The sequence below is a fragment of the Cygnus atratus genome, chromosome 1 (assembly GCF_013377495.2).
Source record: "Cygnus atratus isolate AKBS03 ecotype Queensland, Australia chromosome 1, CAtr_DNAZoo_HiC_assembly, whole genome shotgun sequence".
NCBI lineage: Eukaryota > Metazoa > Chordata > Aves > Anseriformes > Anatidae > Cygnus > Cygnus atratus.
The window spans coordinates 38,833,002-38,853,970 of record NC_066362.1 but is presented as its reverse complement, the minus strand read 5'-3'; the positions used below and the strand labels follow the sequence as shown (position 1 = coordinate 38,853,970).

At 38.6% G+C, this 20,969-nt stretch overlaps 1 protein-coding gene across 3 annotated transcripts in view; it reads right to left on the bottom strand.

Moving 5' to 3' along the window:
- Window positions 1–20,969, bottom strand: part of LGR5 (leucine rich repeat containing G protein-coupled receptor 5) — a 101,525-nt gene that overhangs the window by 68,925 nt on the left and 11,631 nt on the right. Inside the window, exon 1 of one of the 3 annotated variants that reach the window (XM_035543946.2) lies at window positions 109–165. The exons of the other annotated variants lie outside the window; for them this stretch is intronic. The gene's annotated coding sequence lies outside the window, so the exon portion shown is untranslated. Of the gene's footprint in view, window positions 1–108; window positions 166–20,969 lie in introns of those variants that run through there. 3 annotated transcript variants of the gene reach the window in all.

The following is a 20,969-nucleotide window of genomic DNA, read 5'->3' as shown; positions in this document are numbered from 1 at the left end:
CATCTTAAAGGTAAGTAGTTCACCATAAGTTCCCAAAAGCCAGTAAAATAAGTTAAATGAACGAGTTCTTAACATATAATGGACGAGTCTGGAGGCCAAGTTACTAACCTGTTATTAGCTGTTATTACAAGAGATGTTTCAGTGACTATTCATCTTGGAATCTGTTTTCCACATTGTTCTTATGTCCTTTAAAGGAGAACAAAATCTGTCTTGGCATATATACAAGGCTTCTACAGTTCATCTATTACTAGGTTATACTTCTATTATACTAAATATTACAAACGTTTCTACCATCACAGAGCTAATACAATAATCCAGTATTAATTAACAGTTGGAACCTAATTTTTAGAAAATGATCGTGCCTCACTATTAGGATCGTTAGTTATGCTTTCTCTAGGCCTGCCTTGTCCCAACAAGATGTATTAATAATTATTTTTATGGCAGCCTTTGAAAGACAAAGCACTAACATTAAAACACTGGCAACAGACTGAATGCACGATGTTCTTACAAGCTGGGAACAGCTCCTACACTAAGGCCATTTCCTTAATCCATTTACAACAAAACTGGACATTATCTTACATGTAGTAATACAATATAATGAAAAGGGGTGAGAATTGCTACTGCTGTTCCCTTGCTATCTTTCTAACACAGCACTCTCACTCTTACTGTTGGCAGGACACTTGACTAGCTCCCCTGGTTGATGGAGGAATGTGCTAGCTATTAAGCGCCTGCCGTCTACTACCGCAATTGCTTCACTATGGATATTAAAAATAACTTCATCTGCTACAGCGACTTAAAGGAGATAAATCTATTTGCCAACACTGTAGTAGTCGTTCCTATTTCTTACAAATAAATTCCTGTAGCACATCTTCATTCAAGGGTCTCCATAAATAAATACAAGAATAATTACCATTGTTTTACAGAAGGGAAACCAAGACACCTAATGGTGAAGAGACATGCTCACAGTCCATCAGCAGGTTATATATATGCCATGCAGGAACACTGATGGCTTGTCCAGTGCCCTTTCCATTAGATCACAGTCTGTCCTGCAGCATTCACACTGCTGTCTTCCCAACGGTGGCGCATAAGCTGTCAACAGCTTCACAAAACAGCTACACCCAACTAGGAGCATATTTTCATTCCAACAGTCCTCGATTATATTATCTTTCAAAAGCGATATACAAATTGGTAGGCACATGCTTCCATGTTTAATACAGCCATGCAGAGAAGCACAGGGCAGAGCAAGAAGCATTGGAAGCACTTCCTGACAATTAACTCACAGCACTTCTCACAGCTAGCTGCAAGCTGCATCTGTGGTTCTTTGAAGGACTCCATGGTAAAACTATGATTAAGATGTGAATTTGCACTAAGTGATTCGCATTTCAAGCAGTAAATCTTTTTATTTGGAAAAATCTTCCGGAAAAAGAAGTGGTAGATATGCAGGAAGAAGCAGTAAAGAGGGAGAGCTATTACAGGCATCCCATGTAGCAGGCAACCGCCCCATCAATGTATTCACAGTCGACAACAAATGACAATAATGTGCGTATTTTGTATGCACATTAATCATGACCAATGCTAAAGTTAAATATTTAAAATGTCATTATCCCACGAAGTATGACTCATAATTGCAACTTACCAGCAACTGATCCCATTCTATACATTAATATGGAGATGATGCAAAGCTAAAACAAGGTTGCTTGTTACTCAGTTTTTACAGAAAATTTTTGTTACTTCACTTTGAAGTTTGCTCTTTCCAGAGACCCAACACTTTTGTATTAAAACACACCCTGGAAAAAGCAAATGAGGTTGTGTGGTCACATAAGAAGAGACCCTGTATGTGTGTCAGCCCCTCTCCAAGAGCTTTATGCTAGCTTGGCGCTAGTAGCCCTACTCCCCCCCTGTACTTCCCTTCCCTTCCTTCCACACACCAGTGGTGAGACTTGCAGCACTGCATTTGGCTTACAGAAGATATAAGCTCTGCAACTGTAAATAGCTATCTACTGGAAGGATCTGCTGCCTCAAACTTAAGTTATCCAGCCAGGTCAGGAGGGCTCCATCTACACTTCTCTGCTGTTGCCTATTGGCATGGAACCCGTTGGGTGAGCACTAAATAATGGATCCAGGCAAACCACGCCGCTAGGCCATGGCTGGATTCATCACAATCTAACAAAATGCTGTGGTCAAAATTTGAACTTCCTCATACCTGTCACTGGGTTGCTCGAATGTCTCGGACAGCAAAATCTGGTTTATTATGGAAGTAGCTCTGTATCACAGTCATTTTAAACAGCACGCATTATTCCTGAACATGGTAGGCAATTTTGTCATATAAACAGCCATCAAAGGCTTGCTTAGATCTAGACTGCAGAACATTTGTAAAGCAAACAGTACGTGCATGATTAATCTTTTCAGGAAACAATTTTGCCATTCAGTTTATCCAAGACTCCAGCAGAGGGAGCAGGGCAGAGCAAACAATTAGGGTCAAAAAGAAAGTAAAGATCAAAGATCAGATGAAACACACACAGTGCTGAATTAATCTGACAAGTACCTGACATTTTATTTTAGGTACAAAGATTCCTGTGCTCTGCTTCTCTTGTATATCAAATTCACAGTGCTCCCTGGATGGAATTATCCATTTACTTTCGAAGCTGATTCATGGCTGTTCACTTGGCATTGAAGACTCAGTTGGGTAAGTAATAATTACCAGGATAAGTTACAAGAACATTCCAACGTGTCAATCATTTACTGTACTTAACTCACATAATTTACAGCTTAAATATCTAAAGGAATATTTTATAACACGGGAGCTAGCAGGAGCAATTAAAAGAGGCCTGAATGGAATTCCTCCTTCTCCCATGCCCACAGATTGCCTTAGCATGTTTTTGCTTTATGAGTTATTACTTGTGTCTGCTGTGCTAATTCAAATAGATTATATGAGAACTGCAGACACTATTTATCTTGTTCAAATACTGAAGACAACACACAACAGGAAAACCTATCAGCTTTTATTGCAATTTATGAAGAAGACTACTAGAATGTTTGTTCTGTTCTTTATCATTACCTGTTTGTTTATCAGGTACTGTTTATCTCACTTTGGATGTAGGACAGTGAGGTTAACTTCAGAAAAGTTATGTGTTAGAAGTGACAAAGTTTAGGAAAAAAAATCTCGATGTCTCCAAGTTTCAGAATATTTCCTGCAACTCCAGGTTTTCTTTATTTTTACTACGATTTGATATAAAAATGACAAATATTTAGGAAAACCTTTTATTTTTTTGATGAAGTGGCACATTCATCCATTTTAGAAAATGTAGGCCCAGTCTCCTTTTACTTCTAGGTTTATAATTTCATCACTCAATACAATGAAGCTGTTCTATAAAGCACAGACAAAGACTCAAAATATAGGTCCAAAGCCATCAAGGAAAACTCTCCTAGATTATTGCGGGCCACACAGCCAACTGGACTCACTACCCAAATGGAGGGTATGCACGGCATAGACTATATAATACACAAATCAGTTTTAATACTCATTTTTGCCAAAATATCCAATATTACTTCGGTGAGGCTGCTGAGGGTGGAAATGAATCACAATTAGCCTGATTTAATTCATAACACCATACACTGTAAATAACTTCTGCTGGCCATAATTTGCCTCAGCTCAATTCCATAGCACAGATTTGAAGACTTCAAAAGTAAACAGCTTTGACAGCATCTACTGCAAGCCCATTCCGACTGTGATGATGTAAGTCTGTGCATCCGGCAATCTGTGCACCTGCATTTAGAGCAGGAAATACAAATGCTACGTTGCACAGTGCGGAGAGCCCCTGGGTGCAGATGAGTGAGCTAGGTCCAGACCTGGGAGCTACGTTACCACGCTAGGTGCTCTCAGAATGGCTAATCATCCCTGCTAGAGCAGCATGCTGCTACGACTGTACTAATTTCACAATGCAGGGTCTCTGCACAGTGTTACTTTGTGTGATATAAGGTGGCAGCTGTCTTAGATATAAAGCTGGTATTTCTAAACTGGTTCATTGCAATGTGTAGACATGCACTAGATTGGGTGAAATTCTGGCTTGGTAAAAGAAATGGCAAAAACTTCACTTAGCAAAGCCAAGAGTCCACCTCTTTGGTCATAGCTAGCTTCTCATCTCAGAGTTTTCAGTAAAACTCTGGTTAGCTTCTTCACTATTCCTATTCTGTATGGTTCCCATTTTCTTATGCACTGGTGGTACATGATTGGGTTTGTTTTAACACAGCACTGTCACTTCTGCTTTTATTCTACTTTACCTGTACCTTGTCTTGTTGAAGAGTAATCTGAGTTTCACCAGAGAAAATGATGCTGTGCTGTATAACAACTACTAGAGCTCTACTCTGAATTATTTCACTGTATTTGTGTTGTTGCATAGTTGAAATAATTTTTTACAGAATCTTATCTTTATTGCACAGACAATGCAATGCAGCACACATGGTTTCAGCCAACTTTGCCACCGAACGAATTGCTCCTGATCCCTCCCACCCCAGCACCATCCATTCCTTTTAAGGATGCTGTTGGACCAAGGTTGGCAACTGATCTGGATTAAAACAATTCCAGCAGGAAAATAAAAACTGGATTTAATCCAAATCACTTTCCTGAGCTGGTTGATTGCATCGCTGTTTATGCCACCACAAGCAAAAGTGTAGAGGAGAAACAAATAAGGAAAGTGAAGCAGAACTATTTTTTTTGTTCTTGTTTTTGTTTTCATTTGGCCGTGTTTGTTTAGAGCAGTTCAGGGTGATCTTATACCTAGGATGCAAATATTCTCATTCTTCTTCAGATATACAAAGTTGTGGATTTTTTTTTACACACACATTTGCCCTTTATGTCTAACAAACCTAGTTTGCTGAAATACAATAGGACCTCCGCATCTGCCAGCTTCTGGCTGGCTGACAGCCTCTTACAACACCTCCTGTGGAGCTCAGTGGAATGACAGAGCTGTCAGATTTTTCTCTGACAGACTGAATACCAAAACTTCTGCAATAGTAAGTGCCAGCAACTATTTATAGCTTGATTCTTACAAAGATAATGCACTTAAAAACAGTGCATTTCTCCAGCAAGTCACATTTTCTTTGCCTGAGGTGTTCAAAATTCACTCATCATGGGATACTTCCACTTGGGCTAGTATAAAATAGTCTGAATTTACAGAGACATCAAATCCTTACTCCTATACTGACATTATGTGTACCTGCTCCACTCACATTTTGTTTGCTTGTAACCGAACAGCTGCCCTTCAAATCAGCAGAGCACTGAAATACCTGGGCTAGCTGTAAGGAACTCAGGGCAAGGAGCAGGGCTGAGCACGCACTAACGTACAATGCCAAGGAGAAATCTCCAGTAGAGACCTCACATGTGTTGGATAGGGCTGGCATGTGTTTTTCACGTGGCTATACCAGCACAATCTTCAGGGAAAACGGCTGTACTCCTTCTTGTATGAAAGTGCCTTCTCTTTGGACAATTTATTTCCGTTTCCAATAAATTCCTGGAATCAGAGCTGTAGAATTAACACATGCAGGCAAAACACATCAGGACTATTTCCACTGAGATCAGCTGGGCTAACACTTGGTATGACTAGAACTAGCAAACTCCAATCTAGACTAAATGATCACAGCTTCCTTCCTTTTATTTGCAGTGTTTACATAATCTGCTGTTTCGCCACCTCATTTTGAGGCCAGTGACCCACCACATCTTGTCATTGTTACAATGATCAACTGAAAATCTCTTCAGGGCAAGTCATCAATTGGTACTGTTCAGGCACATCTGCTGCTATGTCTTAGTTTCAGGTTTGAAATACCAGTTCTGGGTCTTCTTGGAGATAAAAACAGAGCAATACTGTAAAACACCAGTAGCCAACTCAAAACTTTAACAAATGTAAACTAGCAACGGTTTACTAGCAACAGTTGGCAATAGAGCCAACCCTATTGCACCTGTGTGCATACATGCAATGTGTGTTCCCTTCACTGCACCTGTCTCTTCTGCTTTTTTTTTTTTTTGCACATGAAATTAACTTTCCAAGATTCTTTTCTTTAGCTTTTCCAAATGCCATAAAAATGCTGGAAAGAATCGGTCGTCCTATTATTTACATGTCTTACAACTTTTAACACAGCAAGTCAATGTCAGCACTGGAGCAGCGCCTGAGGGTGAACACCTGGCTCCACTGAGGTTGGCAGCAAAACTCCCAGTGACTCCCACGGGAGCAGGACATGTCCCAGGCCCACGGTGCCTAATGCCAGCTTCTACCCAATAGGCAGTATTTCACAGTCATGAAATCATGCAACAACAAATCACTTTGCCTGGAGCAGTGAATGTAATACCTACCGCTGGCTTCACCAGGAGGATTTCTACCTATTTTTTCCCAGCTCTTATTTTATTGTTTCTGAAATCTGTTGAGTTAAAGACAGAATGGCTGTTGGTTTGGGTCACTAAGGAGAGGAAGGTGGCATATTTGCTATACACAGAATCATGATTATACTTTTTTTTTTTTTCAAGTGAGGAGGTTCAAAAACATAAGGATGTGGTTTATCTCAGTTTATTTTACTTGCATATTCTTCACTGTTAAAGCCTTTATTTCTTTTCTGTTTTGTTGTAATGTTCTGTTTTTGTTGTAATGGCTGCCTCAGTTGTTTGGGTACATGTGTTTTAATTCCTGGTGTTCTCTTTCCAAAGCAATTTGCTCATTCTGCTTGTTTTTCCCTTCCTCCTCCTCACAAGCCTTCACTCAATTTTTGCCTCACATAAGGTTCAGCTTTCCCGTCGGCTCCATCAGGAAAACAGAAGGTCTACTCACAATCATCTATATTGCTATAGGTCTTTCTGGGTGAAGATGAACCAGTATTTTGGAACGATTTGGATCACAGCACTTTCACGTACTTGCAGCAGGTTGAAGAAGATGGCACTGCATGGCTCCACACACATTAATATTGCTGCAATTAAAAGGACCGCGGGCTCTGGTGGGTTCTGCCAGTTTTTTACTTGTGAAGCTTTACCAAGATCTTCACAATTTTCACCTTGATTCCTACAGATCCAGCACAGCACGTGAAAAAAATGAGGACTTCAAGCCATTCTGATCCTAAGTTAAAACCACTTTAACAAAAACACGATAGTCTAAGGTCTCTTTTTTTCTAACGTAATCCCATAATGGACATCTTTAATAAAGGCATGTGGTTTGAAAATGAGCTTTTAAATAACCAGTGAAAAGAAAGGACAGAGAAACAGGTTTTAAAATGTCTGTGGAAAAAAAAAGACAGGACATTATTTTAAATAATTAAACTGAACGCTCAGGTGATTTGTCTTGTCACATGTATAATGCATGAGGTTACTTTTATTTAAAAGCCAGTGCTAAAGAAGGAAATGGTCGCATCATTAGCAAATGCTATAGGGCAGAGAGTCTTTTCTGGGCAATTTTTCAATTCAATAAAATTTTCAAACTTGTATTTCGCGATTTCCAGCTCACATATTAAAAATCTATTAGCAGAAAGCCTATTGAAAAGCTGACCATGAGCACAAGAGACTTTTTCTGGAAACACTTCTATTCAGTTCTCATGGCTGAACAAAAGCAGATTGGCACATTCGGTTATATACAAACGCCCTTGAAAGGGACCTCCCCCCCCTTTCCCATAGCCACGCGTTTCAGGGCTCTATATGCTGAAGGAAGCCAGTGAAAGGTTTGAAGGGGTGGGGAGACCAAGGGCTTCCACCGAGATCCTTCAAAGTCCTCGTCTTCTATAGTGGGAGGATTTCCCTCTAAATCCCTTTCAATAGCATATTGATGGCTTTGAAAGCTTAAATGGCATTTGTCAACCATCAGTAAATCTTGAAAACTGTTTCTGCAAATAGCCCAACTCCGAGTCTCAGCTTTTCCCATTAATCTGTACGTAAGGCCACTGAAGACTTTTTCAGAGCCTAGATAATGCCTGGATTAAAAGGTCCATTCAGAAGGGAAAACTTTAGCATTCACCTTGTGTACATAGCCATTTCACCAGTGGTATTCATGGGTTGTTATTTCAACTCTGCATTTGTCCTGCAAACAAGACATTTTGCCACAAAGACTTGGTAGAGACATTCTTTAGTGAATTACTGAAACCTAGCCCCTCTATTTGTCATGGCTTGTTATTTTTATCAAGTGTAATCAGTTCAAATAGGAACCCCAGACTGACAACTTCACAATTACATTACTATTTTAAGAGTGGACGGTATGTTTCTTCCAATTCAACAATGAAACTGATTAAAGCACAACCTGATTGCTTCATCTAATGAAACAGTATAAAATTTCCCTTAATCAGATGTCAGGAGACTTTTTGTTTGTTTTATATTAAAAGTAAAGATAAGAACTTCATAATAATCATAGTTCAACATTTTTACTTCATAGTATTTTATAAAAATCATACATTTATGAGGTTTAATAATTTATGTTACACACTGCCTCATGTTCATATTTTATAGTAATACCATATTGATTTAGCTTTCTCCAGACAAACCAAACAGACTTTAAGCTCTCACATTCTATGCTCCTCTCACACACACATACACACGCACTTTTATTTAAGCTGTTCTTATGTCCTGTTAAGGTCTATGTTACCTCCTGTCTGACATTTTGCATTTTGCATCCAATAAGTAATACCATTTTGAAGGGTACAAAGCATTGTTATCATCATTACTATTATTATTATTAAAATAGCCAGGTCAAAATGTTTTTGCATCATAGAAAAGAAGAAAAACAGAATGAGATCGTGCACTGGAGAGTCCAGGCAAAATTTGAAGAGGTGCCAGTGATGCAATGCTAGGCAAAAGGGAAAACAGATCCCTGTCAATTTTTCCCTGATCCAGATAGATCTCAGTGTTTGAACAGATAGACCTTTTCACCACAGTGGATGATTTACTATGAATGACAAGAACACCCAAACTGGGGATCAGTGAAATTCATTGGACATCCCTCACAAGGATACACACAGATAACCCGTTCCTACAGGAACTGTCGAAAGGGAAAATCTTAGTCAAGTATTTATATGTGTAAAATTACATCAACTATGCATGAAGGCCACACCTCGCACCTGCTTCTTTTGTCTACCTTACAATCAACTTTCGTGGACATGTGCCTCTCCATTTTTTGCTATCAACTGAAAAGACTTTGTACTTTAATCAGAGGAACCATGCCACTGATTAAATGTAAACTAGGCCCGATTTTTTATCTCTGGGTCACATCTTGAGATGCATTAGGGTATCCCGCCTGTCTTCCAAGCAACTCTCCCCACAGTAGGGGGTGCCTCCTGTAAAGGCCATCTCATATTTATCCCAGGGGGACATGTGAGATAGCCTATAGTACCTTAAATGGCATGAGAAAGGTATGTGAGAACATCTAAATGAAGCTCCTGCCTCCTGCTGCATTAAAGAACAGAAACTCAATTTAGTTGGCTAAGCATAGGCATCTAGAGTCATCTGAAATATCCTTGGTTACCTGAGACATCCACACGAGCCTGGCACATTATCATCTATGACAAGACCCTCTCTTCTGAAGAGACATCTGAAGCCCAGGCAGGATACACAAAGGCAATTCAAGTGCAATAGCTACCTATGCTTAGGCAATTGTGTTGAGCTCTGAGACCGGCATTCAGCTCCTAACACCCCTAAGTTAGCTGTCCACATGTGAAACAGGCTTCCGAGCTCTTAGCGTAGTCAGCTAAATCTAGAGAGATTGATCTCATCTTCAGGTAAGTGACTTTGGTCAGTGTTCTCCAATGCTCTCCAGTGCTCTCCGCTCACCACTGGGACAGTGAGACACTTTGCTTACTCCGGACATCTGCATTTTAGATCCACATGTCAATCTGGAGCTGAATACCAGCTCAGTCAACTTCAGGAACACCTGAATTACAAGATAAAATGTGTACATAGAATTCAGAGTAGTGGTGGTGTAAAGGAATTAGGTGATTCCTTCTCTGCACTGATATAACAAGATTTATGATCTCTGAAGCACGCTGTCATGCCTGGTAGTTTACTCAAGCCTTCCTTTTAATTAAAAAAAAAAAAGTTTCTTTTATGCAGGAAAGTGAAAATTTATCTGTTTTTTTGTCAGTATATTTTAAAACTTGTGATTTGATTGTTGGTCTTTGTTTTATAAAAATATAAACAGGCAGGTCTTACTACAAATAAAAAACACTTTTAAAGGATGATTTAATAAAAATTAGTAAAACCCTACCAAAAGTGAATGGAAGTTAGTCTGTAACAACACTTCATGACTTTTGAAATCTTTCTTCTCTGTAACTCAGGGTATGTTCCATGAGAGTAGAGCTTAGGGAGCCTAGCTTCATGCAGGTTTCTGTCTTGCGGTTGCATTCCCTTAGGTTCAATGAGATGGAGCAGGTTTGTCTCCCACGCAGATTCTTAGGTGTCTTTAGATAAAATGCATCCTTTTGGTATGGCTAGTACTCAGGTAAGGTTAGACACGGCGTTTTGCTGATGCTTTCCAGATGGTTAGGAACACAGGCAGAGCTCACACATTTTTCTAAAAAATTCTGTGTAGATGTTACTTCAAATGAATGTTGAATCTTTTGGGACTGGAAATGCGTGATATCGCAGGAGAGCGAAGTATTCCTTGTAAAACTTTTTCTGCACCATTATGAGAGTTAGATTTTCCAGATTACCACAAGAAAGTTATTTTTTAAAAAAAGTTAGCCTTGTAATGAACAGAACATTATGGAAGAAGGACAACTTCTAGAATTAGGGTCAGTGTTTTCCTCCCGTAGGAGTCACAAATCCTCTTATCTCCTCACAATTTTGATTCTGAAAAACCCTACGGATTTAAGAAACTAAATTGTGTAGCTCAGAAAGGGGGACAAAAGCAACCTCATCCTTCCCCAGGTTTGTGAATAAAGCAGGGATCTGCACTCTAGCTCACATCCTACAGAAAATGTGATGTAATTGAAAGGTCTCAGACACAATTGCTATCTTTTCCTCCTGGGAGTGTCAGGGGAGCAACTTTTGCCCACAGATAACCAAGAATGATGTGTACTGGCAAGGGATGGAGGGGGAGTGGGGTTGAGAAAGAATTTTGAGAGCATGAGCATCTTATCTGGCCAAAAGTAATTACATGCTTGCTGGGTCTTCCTTCCTACACTTTTTTTTGGTACAATAATATTCAATTACACAGTACTTTTCAGAGAGCTCCTAAAGAAAGAGTTAGCTACTATTTAGAAGTTGAGGAAATTCTAGAAAGGGAGATGAACTAATTTTGTTGTGGCACTAAGCAACACCATTGTGAACCTGGGAAGAAAATACACGTCTCCTGAACGTCAGATCAGTGCTTTACCTATGAGGTGGTGCTGCCTCCTTAAGCATAAACTATAAATGTTCCCAGGCTAACTGTAACTCTCAGCAGTACTTCAATGAATGCTTCTACTTTTCTTTGTAACTCTTCCATCAATTTTTATTTTTGTGACCATGTTCTCACATCCATGCTAACATAGCTTTTGCAGCTGACATCACATGGGTTGGAATACAAATACTGCAGATGTTCACAATGCCAACATATTTTAGGAGATAAAAAGTCAACCGAAAAATCTGTTATCTACTTCAGTCTAAGAGTGATATCATACAGAAACATACTTTTTGTCCCCGCAAATACTAGTCAATGCATCTTGCTGGCAGGGGAAATTAATTTTCCAAACTCGGTCTTTAAAGGATATTATTTTTTTAATAGGAGCGTCCTTGAGATAGAACATATGCCCCTGTTTCTCTATCCACACCATAAAATGTTTTTCCCATTCATCACAAATAGCTGCCTTTTTTTTTTTTCCCTACGAAAGCTTTTATAGAGCCTACCTCTGTGTTTTAACTGTTCCTGACACAGCGGATCCACAATCCTGATTATGGCTGTGGGCTGCAATACAACCAAGACACAAATGATGAATAGAATCCTTATGCTTATCTGACTTTTTAAATATAACTTTCACAATATGAAGAGGTAGGTGGACAGAATTATTAAGCAGACTGGCTGTAGCTGCCTGCCACTACTCAATTCATAGCAAAATGGGGAAACCTGAGGGAAGACGTAATCCTTAACCTTCATTTAGTACAGCCTAAGGTTACGTGATTCTCCTCTGCATTATTATTGCACAGCACAAAAGTATGTGCAAATGTGAGGCCCTAATACTTTTAGGTTTGTCTGCCCCCTGCAAGGAATGGGCGTTCTAGACCCCAATGTCCTCCCCAAAACACCTTCTATGCCCTTGTAAGACAAGTTTGTGAGAGTGAGATAGCTGAATGCTGAACAAAGGAGTTCAGTAATTTCTTCCAAGCCATGTGTGATGGACAATTTAGAGATCTGTTTATGATAACAGGCACGTTACTGACAGAACCTCAGACTGTTGACTGGCAGCAAACATCAAAAAATACAGGAACACGTGTTCTTTAAAAACTTCTTAGTTTAAGACTACTTCGACTTGTTACTATGTGTTTCCAGAGCATTCTTCATTTTTAAGATGGGTATTAAAAGTGGGGGATTCTGTGCCCCATGGACTTCAGCAAGATTACCTGAACTGTTTGCCTGGGTAAAGACTGCAGGACCATGTCCTGGCACTTCACACTGTCTGCATGTTCATGGTTTTAGACTGAAACTTAATCTCTTTCTGGGCATCTTGATTTATACTTAAACAGAATGGTTGAAGCCAAGGAGAAGAGGAGTAACAGCTCCCAAAAAACTTAGCTGAGGTATACTATACCACAGCATGTGTTAGGCTGACAGCCACAGCTCAGGCCTGCAGAGCTGCACAGCTGCTCCGTAACACAATCAGGAGGCAGGGTATCCAGCAATTTGGCTTAGGCTACGGCTAGGGCTTTTTTTGCTTTCACAGTGTCCACTTAGAAACCCTCATCTTTAAGTCTTATGGCAGCAGCAGATCCAGACTGTAGTTAACCATTAAGTTATTCCACCACGACTGTGGAGAAGTATCAAAATACCTTGGGAAATCAAACAGCATCCTCAGTGACCGGCAGACGTACTGTTTATCTGGGATATCCCCTTTCCACAAAAGAGTGGAGAGAATCTAAAGAGAGAATCTAAATATACTAAAACTCATGTTAAACTGATCTTCAGAAACTTTTAGCTGCTAGCTGCATAGCATTACAGATCGTGGTGTACAATGACACCCCGGCCCATAAAACCACCTTAATCAGGGCCTCTCTCTTATGGCACCATCCTATTTTCAACTAACAATGCTTTCAGATGAGCCGAAAAGATGTACTTTGCTCCCACCATTACAATTTCTGCTCTTCTTTTCCTTACCCCTTTCAAAAACATGAAAGCATTGGATTGCTAATTACTTTCATCCAGCCTATAGGAAAATTAGTTTATCTTCCTGATCAAAGCAAATTAGGCAGATCATGGCTGATTAGAATGCAACAGTAAAATCTCCATACTTTCTGTTCCACCCCCTTTTCTCTCAGAAACGGGGCCTGTGTCAAATATGTAGGTATTTCCCACGGCCAGTCTGGACTCTGTTTCCAACAGGCTCTGGGGCTGGGACAATGGTTCTTACACAGACACTGAAGTTCTTTAGTTCAGTCATTGTGCAAGGAAAGAACTGGTAACCCCTCAGCTAGCATTTGATGAAACATCTAGATTTACATATTTCCCTAATTGCATTTTTTGAATGTGAGCGAGATTTATCTGACCAGAGTTAAACGCCTCCTTTATTCTGCCACCCAAAACACAAACCTATGCACTGCCGGCAGAATTGCATTTGGTTCTGATCCCAGATTAAAATTTTTGTTTTCACTATAGGGGGACAAAGCGATGCCTACCTTTGCTTCTCAAAGCACAATCTAAAGAGTGGCTCGGCTAGCTGCTGCCAAGGTGGCTGCTACACTGCACAACCAAATACTGCTGCTCCTTCGAAGTAACCCCTTCAAGCAGCATTTTCTATCGCTCTAGCATCTTACTGTTCACTTTTTACCCTTCATAACTCATTTCCCTTCGATTTGGGTTCTGTGGCTTTAATAGATGAAAGCCAAGCTATACTGCTACTTTATTTATAACCAATTACTATAAATTAACAGTAAATCTCACATTTAGCTCCATTTAAACATCACTATGCAGCTGCCCATTTGAAAATAAAATGGTTGCCTTCTTTCACTTCAGTGGGCACAATACAAAACATCCATTGAGCTTTTCCTTTATTGCAGCTGCCAATGCCCAGCCGACTTTTAACAAATCAACCAAGCGGAATAACAATGCAGCTGCAACATTTTATGGTATTTCTGTTAGTCCTCTTTTGAGACTGAAGGTGTTAATTAGGAATCAAAGAATACAACCCTGCCAGCTTTCTTTCACAAACTATGCACTGGCCACTGCAGTTTTCAGAAGAAAAATAAATCTAATAAAGGGACAAAAATGTTGTTTGTCACACCAGTAACGTGTATTTAAGACCCTTTGATCATGAGCTTTTTATGTAGTCTTGTCAGACAGGCTGAAAATATTTTTTCCTCTCTTTTCTCCTTTCCTTAGGCTTTTCTGAATACTGATTCTAGGGTTGTCTGGAAAGGTGAAAAACCTGATAGTAACTGGAATGCTTTACAGGTTAAAATGGCTTTGCTGAGCAAGCCAGCTTTAAATCAAATCAAATCAAGTCAAATCATAATTGTTCACTTTTTTGATTCAAGTGTAAGTTGTTTTGAAATATAAATGATTTGTTCCTGTTATACACTTTACTAGTTCTATCATTTAGTATTTCAAGCATTTAGATATATGCAGGTGTTTAATATTATTGTATCAATTCTTTTGTGAAATCTCATTTTAAATCCTCAAAAACGACAGTTTGCTGGATGTTGCCAAATATCCATTACAGACATTTTTTCACATGTGTACTATACAATCTATATTCAATATTTTATGAACACTTACTAACCATAATCGTGGTAGAGTATCATATATTCAAAGGTAGCAGCATGAAGTCATTACCTTTAATCTTTAGTCAAAGGTAAAACCTTAAAATAGGTTTATGAACTTAGCACAACTGAGAATTAGTCAAGCTTGCTAGCTTACACAGCAAGAGCTTTCACTTTTAGATGCACAAATCATGCCAAAACCCATTAATCTTGCCAGAGAATGGCAGAAAGAAGCTCTGCTCGTTGATTTAATGATAATGAAATGAACATGCTCTTAAAGCTACCTTAAAGCAGGGTTTTCTACACTGTAAAACAAATAAAGCCAATTTTAAGAGACACTTATTACAGAAGAATACATATAGCAGTTTTCTTTGCCTTAAACACATGGAGGAGAAGCAAGGTTTCAAAATACAGCTCTATTTATCTTGTTATGCTTTTAATGCAATTCCTTATCACGTTATATATACAGAATGTAATTACGAAAGATATTTTGGGGAGTTATTACTTAATATTAAGAAACACAGAACTGGCTTGAAAATGTTAATATACAAAACTTAATAACAAAAAATAGTTCTGTCAAGATTGTCATATAGTAAAATTCATGTAAAGCGCAGGCCCAGGACTACTGTACCAGACACAAAATGAAATGATTCATTATCATAAAGATATACTTTCTTTAATGCCCCAAGTGTACCATTTCTTATATTTCTGAATTAAAAAAAAAAAAAAAAAAAAGAAAATTGAAGAATGGCTTACCTTTTTAGAAATACAAACGTGTCTACATCTTGCCTTTTTTTTTTTTTTTTTTTTTTTTTTTTAGGTGATATCACAGAGTAACAGAATGGCTCAGGTTGGAAGGACCCTTAAAGATCATCTAGTTCCACCCCCCGGCCGTGGGCAAGGATGTTACCCACTAGACCAGGTTGGCCAAGTCCCCTTCGAACCTGGCCATGAACAGCTCCAAGGATGGGGCATCCACAGCTTCTCTGGGCAACCAGAGATATTTAAGATGATAGCCTACTAAAACTGCCTGCCTTATTTTTAGATGTTTTACTTGTTGAACATTGGTCGGGAATGCATACAAAAGGCAGAATTTGGCTTGATTTTCAAAACAAGCAATGGCAGCTGGGAGATGCAAGAGAATATTCCTTTTCTGCATAGAGAATAAGGCAAAAACAGCAAATATATTTGAAATTGGCTGCTGCAGTCACTTATTAAAATGCTTTTTTCCTGTTATTGCATCATAACAGTGCCACAGTGTCAAAAGGAATGAAATTATGCTTGTAAAAAGATGTCAAGTATATAGACACAAGCCATACTGCTCTCCATAGGGTTATTTATTGGAGTTCTATTCTGGATGATGTATTTCATAGCAATTTCAGAGTAAGGTGATATTTTCAACTGTACCTTCATATTTGATGAGCTTTCTTTCTTTCATGGGCTTGTGTGGTCTGTGGGCCAATGATATATGTATCTTGGGTGGAGTTTGCCATTAAGTGGACAAAATGTTTTACCTGCAGGAACATCTTTATGTAGGGGAAGGGATGTCTTTCCAGTTATTATTTAGAAATTATTTGGTGTATAAACTTTGTATTTATTTGACTCACAAATTCAAGACCTGCTCTGTGATTGTTTTAATAGAGCTATGTCTGGGTGAAAAGTTCTCTCTCTACTCATGTAAACCAACCCATGTGCTCTGTGTATGTTTAACTCTGTTCTGCAGGTTTTGCTTAATTCTAGACTCATTTGGAATAATCTGCAGAATTCATATTGTGCCTATTATAAGCACCTACAATGTTTTTTTTTTTTATGAAAAGCTGTTTATCAACTACACACAGCTAATAAAAGCAAAAGAGTTTGGATAATGTACATATAAATTTAAGATGAGAAAAATCCACCCTCATGGTTTTCTGTATCTTCAGTTCTGCACTGGAAACTGCAATGGTACAAGAGTACTTGAAGAGTTTTCTACTCCCCTTTGGCAGCTGACCATTCTCCCCTTGGTTGTCCCTGTCCCTTCAGCTCCACTGGTTTGGCCATTTCTGCAGTTACATTCTAAAACTGATCAGTGAAATGAGAGATGTATTTTTCAAAGACCAAAAATGTGTTTCTTTTTAGACCAGATTTTTTCACAGATCTGCTTGGGAGCACTGCCCAACAAAGAGCTAAGTCGGCACAGCCAAAGGAGATGAAGCCTAGAGCAGGAGGGTGGGAACAACTGGCTTTGCATGAAGGAAAGCAACACGAACATCTTAAACTGTCTCTCTTGCTGAGAGACTCTTAATATGAAATCACATTTTTTCTGAGTTTTCTATTCCAAATCCAATCTTCCAGAAAATTCTGAGCTCTATCTTTTTCCAACTCTGTGAATTCAGAAGCTCAACCAGCAAAGGCAAGTGGCTCCTACTCAAGGCATTCAGCTGCAGAAAGCCAGTGCTTTTCCCAGTGCTCTGCCCTGCAAACTGAAATTAGCAGTTGTGCTTGAGCTGTGAGTGTTGGGACTCATCACACATGCTAGCACCTAGGAAGTACACTTTTGGTGGAACACCTCTCCTTCTAAAATGTTTTTCCTCAGATCTAGCAAGTCCTAAATCTGTTACCCTTCACAGCTTGCAAAAAAAAAGTCCATTTTAATTTCTTATGCTTTTGTACGAGGAGATTCTATCCTGACGAAACCAGAAGAGAAAAAACATACCAGAAAATAAAGCATATAAATCAAGCTTCTCCTACACTCTCCCATCCTGTTCACTAAACCATCACTGCTATAGCATTTGATGAGTTATCCCTCAAGTACAATCTTTGGGCCAAACCCAGTATGTCCACTCAGTCCTTATCCTGTTACCTTTTCAGGTACAGCAATTATTTCAAAGTCCAAAACTGGCTCTCAGTCACAGCTCTGCAACTGAGCTGATTTTGGATTACTGTATTTTTTTTATCCATTTTGGTAAGCAAAGAATTGGAAAAAAAATCAGTATCCATTGATTATCCACTATTTTCGAGAACACTTGCTTGAAAGAATTTAAAAAAAACCAACTTACTATAGGAGGATGAAAAAAAAAAAAAAGATTGACTGTTTCATTTAGAAAGAAGATGAAAAGAATTGTTAAACTATACCTGTATATACACTCTTCAAAATGAGAAACAATCCTCTTAATAACAGGTTCCTGTGATAATAAAGCTATCAATATTTAACCATGAAAAAAAATAATCTTTAAAAAACACCATATTTGTAGCTGTAAAAAACTATTGTCTTGGGGCAGCTGAGATTAATATTTTGACAGCAATTAGGATGGATCAGTATGTTCTCAGGAATAAGAATATTCACAAGTATATTAAAATACCATGGGACACAGGGATTTGTTCTTACTTAAAAGGTAGCAGTAGTTAAATACCTTCCAAAACAGCTAGGTGTGGCCACTGTTAGAATGAGACACAGATTTAATCATCTTGGTCTGATCCCTTTAAAAATACAGCTTGCCTAATAATTCAGCGCTGATTTTCCCCATTTAATTGCTTTATAATTTGTAGACTTTAATAATTTGACTCTCTGTTACCAGAGCTTACACAGTTCACTGTGATAACAAGACCATTCAGTTTTCACATTTATTTGAAAGTATCTACTTCCACGTGAGGACAGACCTAGGAATATGACAGAAAACTAATCAGTGATCTGAAGATCAAATTTAGACAGCTGTCTTATTCTCCACTGCCTGTACATGTACAGTCATGCTCTTGCCTTTAAGCAATGTAGGTGTATAAGTTTGCAGATCTCCAAGTGACTGTCAGGCACCTTTAAATGATATAGAATATAAAAACTAATGTAAAAATAAATATTTGCCAGAACCTCTTTCCCAGCCTGCATACAAGCACACAAATACATTTATGTGTTCTACCAACTGCAACTTGCAAAGGAAATAATCTTCTGATATCCAATCTTCATCTTGTCAGCTAATGTCTTAAAAAGTAAGAAACACACTTCAGACTCAATAGCTAGAAAAATCTCTTATAATAGCTTATAAAAATCTCTTGCTAGACCTAGGATAGTAAGCTGAGAAGTTTGAATGTGCTATTAGCTTTCCGTTGTAAGGCATCTCTTTCTTACTTTAATAGCTTAAATATGGTAAGGATAGAGGTCTTAAAAGCAGTATAGGCACTTACAGATGCAGAGAGTGAACACAGGCTTACTAGGAATGGATCGGGCATTGAGCAGATAATATGGAAGTAATAGTCCCCACATTTGGATTACCTATGTCACACCAATTACATCATGATCTCTTTTTCCTTCCAAACACAAAATAGCTAGGTCTGCACTTCTATCCGAAAGTATGTAACTGCCTAACTCCCGTGAATATAAGATACCTTGGTATCTAAGGGAAAATTTAATCTATAAAAAGTATTTCTACTTTGACAGAATGAAAGATTCAGATACTGAGAAAAATTACACTGACTTCTGTATCTTTGTGCATTTTACACTTTATATTGAGGATAAGAATTTGAGCTGCTGTGTGGAGCTTCTGCACCATCCAGAAGCATTGCAGCCAAAGCAATTAACCTGAAGATGCAAGCATTTGCATTATCCTGCATTTGTGCGTCTCCAGAAAGTAGACAACACTATGTATAATGAATCCAGTCATTCTACTGGAGACATTTATCTGGAACTAGCAAAGCTTGTAGTTATATTGTCAGGTCATCTACATATTGAAGGTTTAAGAGCACAGATGCAAGTCTTTTAAGATCCAGGGAAAGGCAATGATTTCAACTACAGAACTAAATCAATAGATCAGGCAGATCCTGACCATTTTTAACAGAACTCGGGAACTGCTTCACTGACTTCTCCCAGCTGGGGATCAGTGTGGATGCAGATCACGTGCCTCCAAGGAACTATCCCTCTCAGGGGCAGGCTGACAGCAGTATATGGCAAGCCTCCTCAGAAGCCGATGGAAGTCCCTCATGTTCCTGCCTGACAGCTCCAAAGAGCGGAGTAGCTCCCGGGGTAGCTGTGAGCTGACTGCTTTTCTGAAAAACTGCCTTAGGCATTTCCTACTTTCTTTGTAAAATGTGTTGCTGTCCTAAGTAACCTACAGTGGAAAATATTTTAAAATGGCAAAAGGAACCTCTAGCTGTCCTTGCCAAACCTGGCTTTTAGAAGCAGCTTAAATTCTGCTCCAATATCCCTTATGAAACTGGTCCTAATCAGCATCTTTCAAAGTGAACTGCATCATGCGCTCTGTGAAATACTGCAAGAGCAGCAAGAGGTACAGAATTGGTATTACAATCAATCTTGCATTCATTTCAGAACATCATGTACTCACTTCAGAATATCACTCAGCCTCATGTATATGCTTACATGCTGACATCTCAAATTTGTTTCCCTACAGTGTGAAGGTTAAGTGTTGTTTATTTATTTATTTTAAGGAAACTGCAGGGCTATTCAGTGTTACATGTTTAAAGACATTATTCCATGGCCTAATTGTACTTTTCTTTGTCTAGTTTGAATTTTTATCCATCAATATTGTGTCTTATGTTAATACTCAATGTACTATGTTAATGCAATTTGTGCTCTCAGTGCTTTTGTAACAATTTCTAGTGTATGATCCCATACCAGCAGAAAACAGCAATAAAACCTAACCATCACCTTGCCTATCCGAACATATAATTACACAATTTTACCAAATCTGATGGTCGGAGACAATCCTGTCAACAAGATTATGAATACTAAATAAATGGAAATTATTAATAACAAATAAAACTTCCGATTTTACTTGAGATGCATTATCTATTCAGATAGGTTATGATGTGTAAGGAAAGACTGAGTTTGAATACCTGAATGTTGTTGGGGCTTCTTTCTCCACAGTTAGATCCCCATGCACCGAGATCAGTCCCTGTGCACAGATAAATTATTTCTTTGTATCTGACATGGCTTATGACAAACTATTCAAAGCTATTTTAACTAGAAGAGAAAAACATATATAAATTCCATCATTAAAATACTCAAGAATGATATGCGCTGAAACATCCCTGTAGAATCATCTTAGTATGCAACTTCAAAGCCTCTTTCTTACTG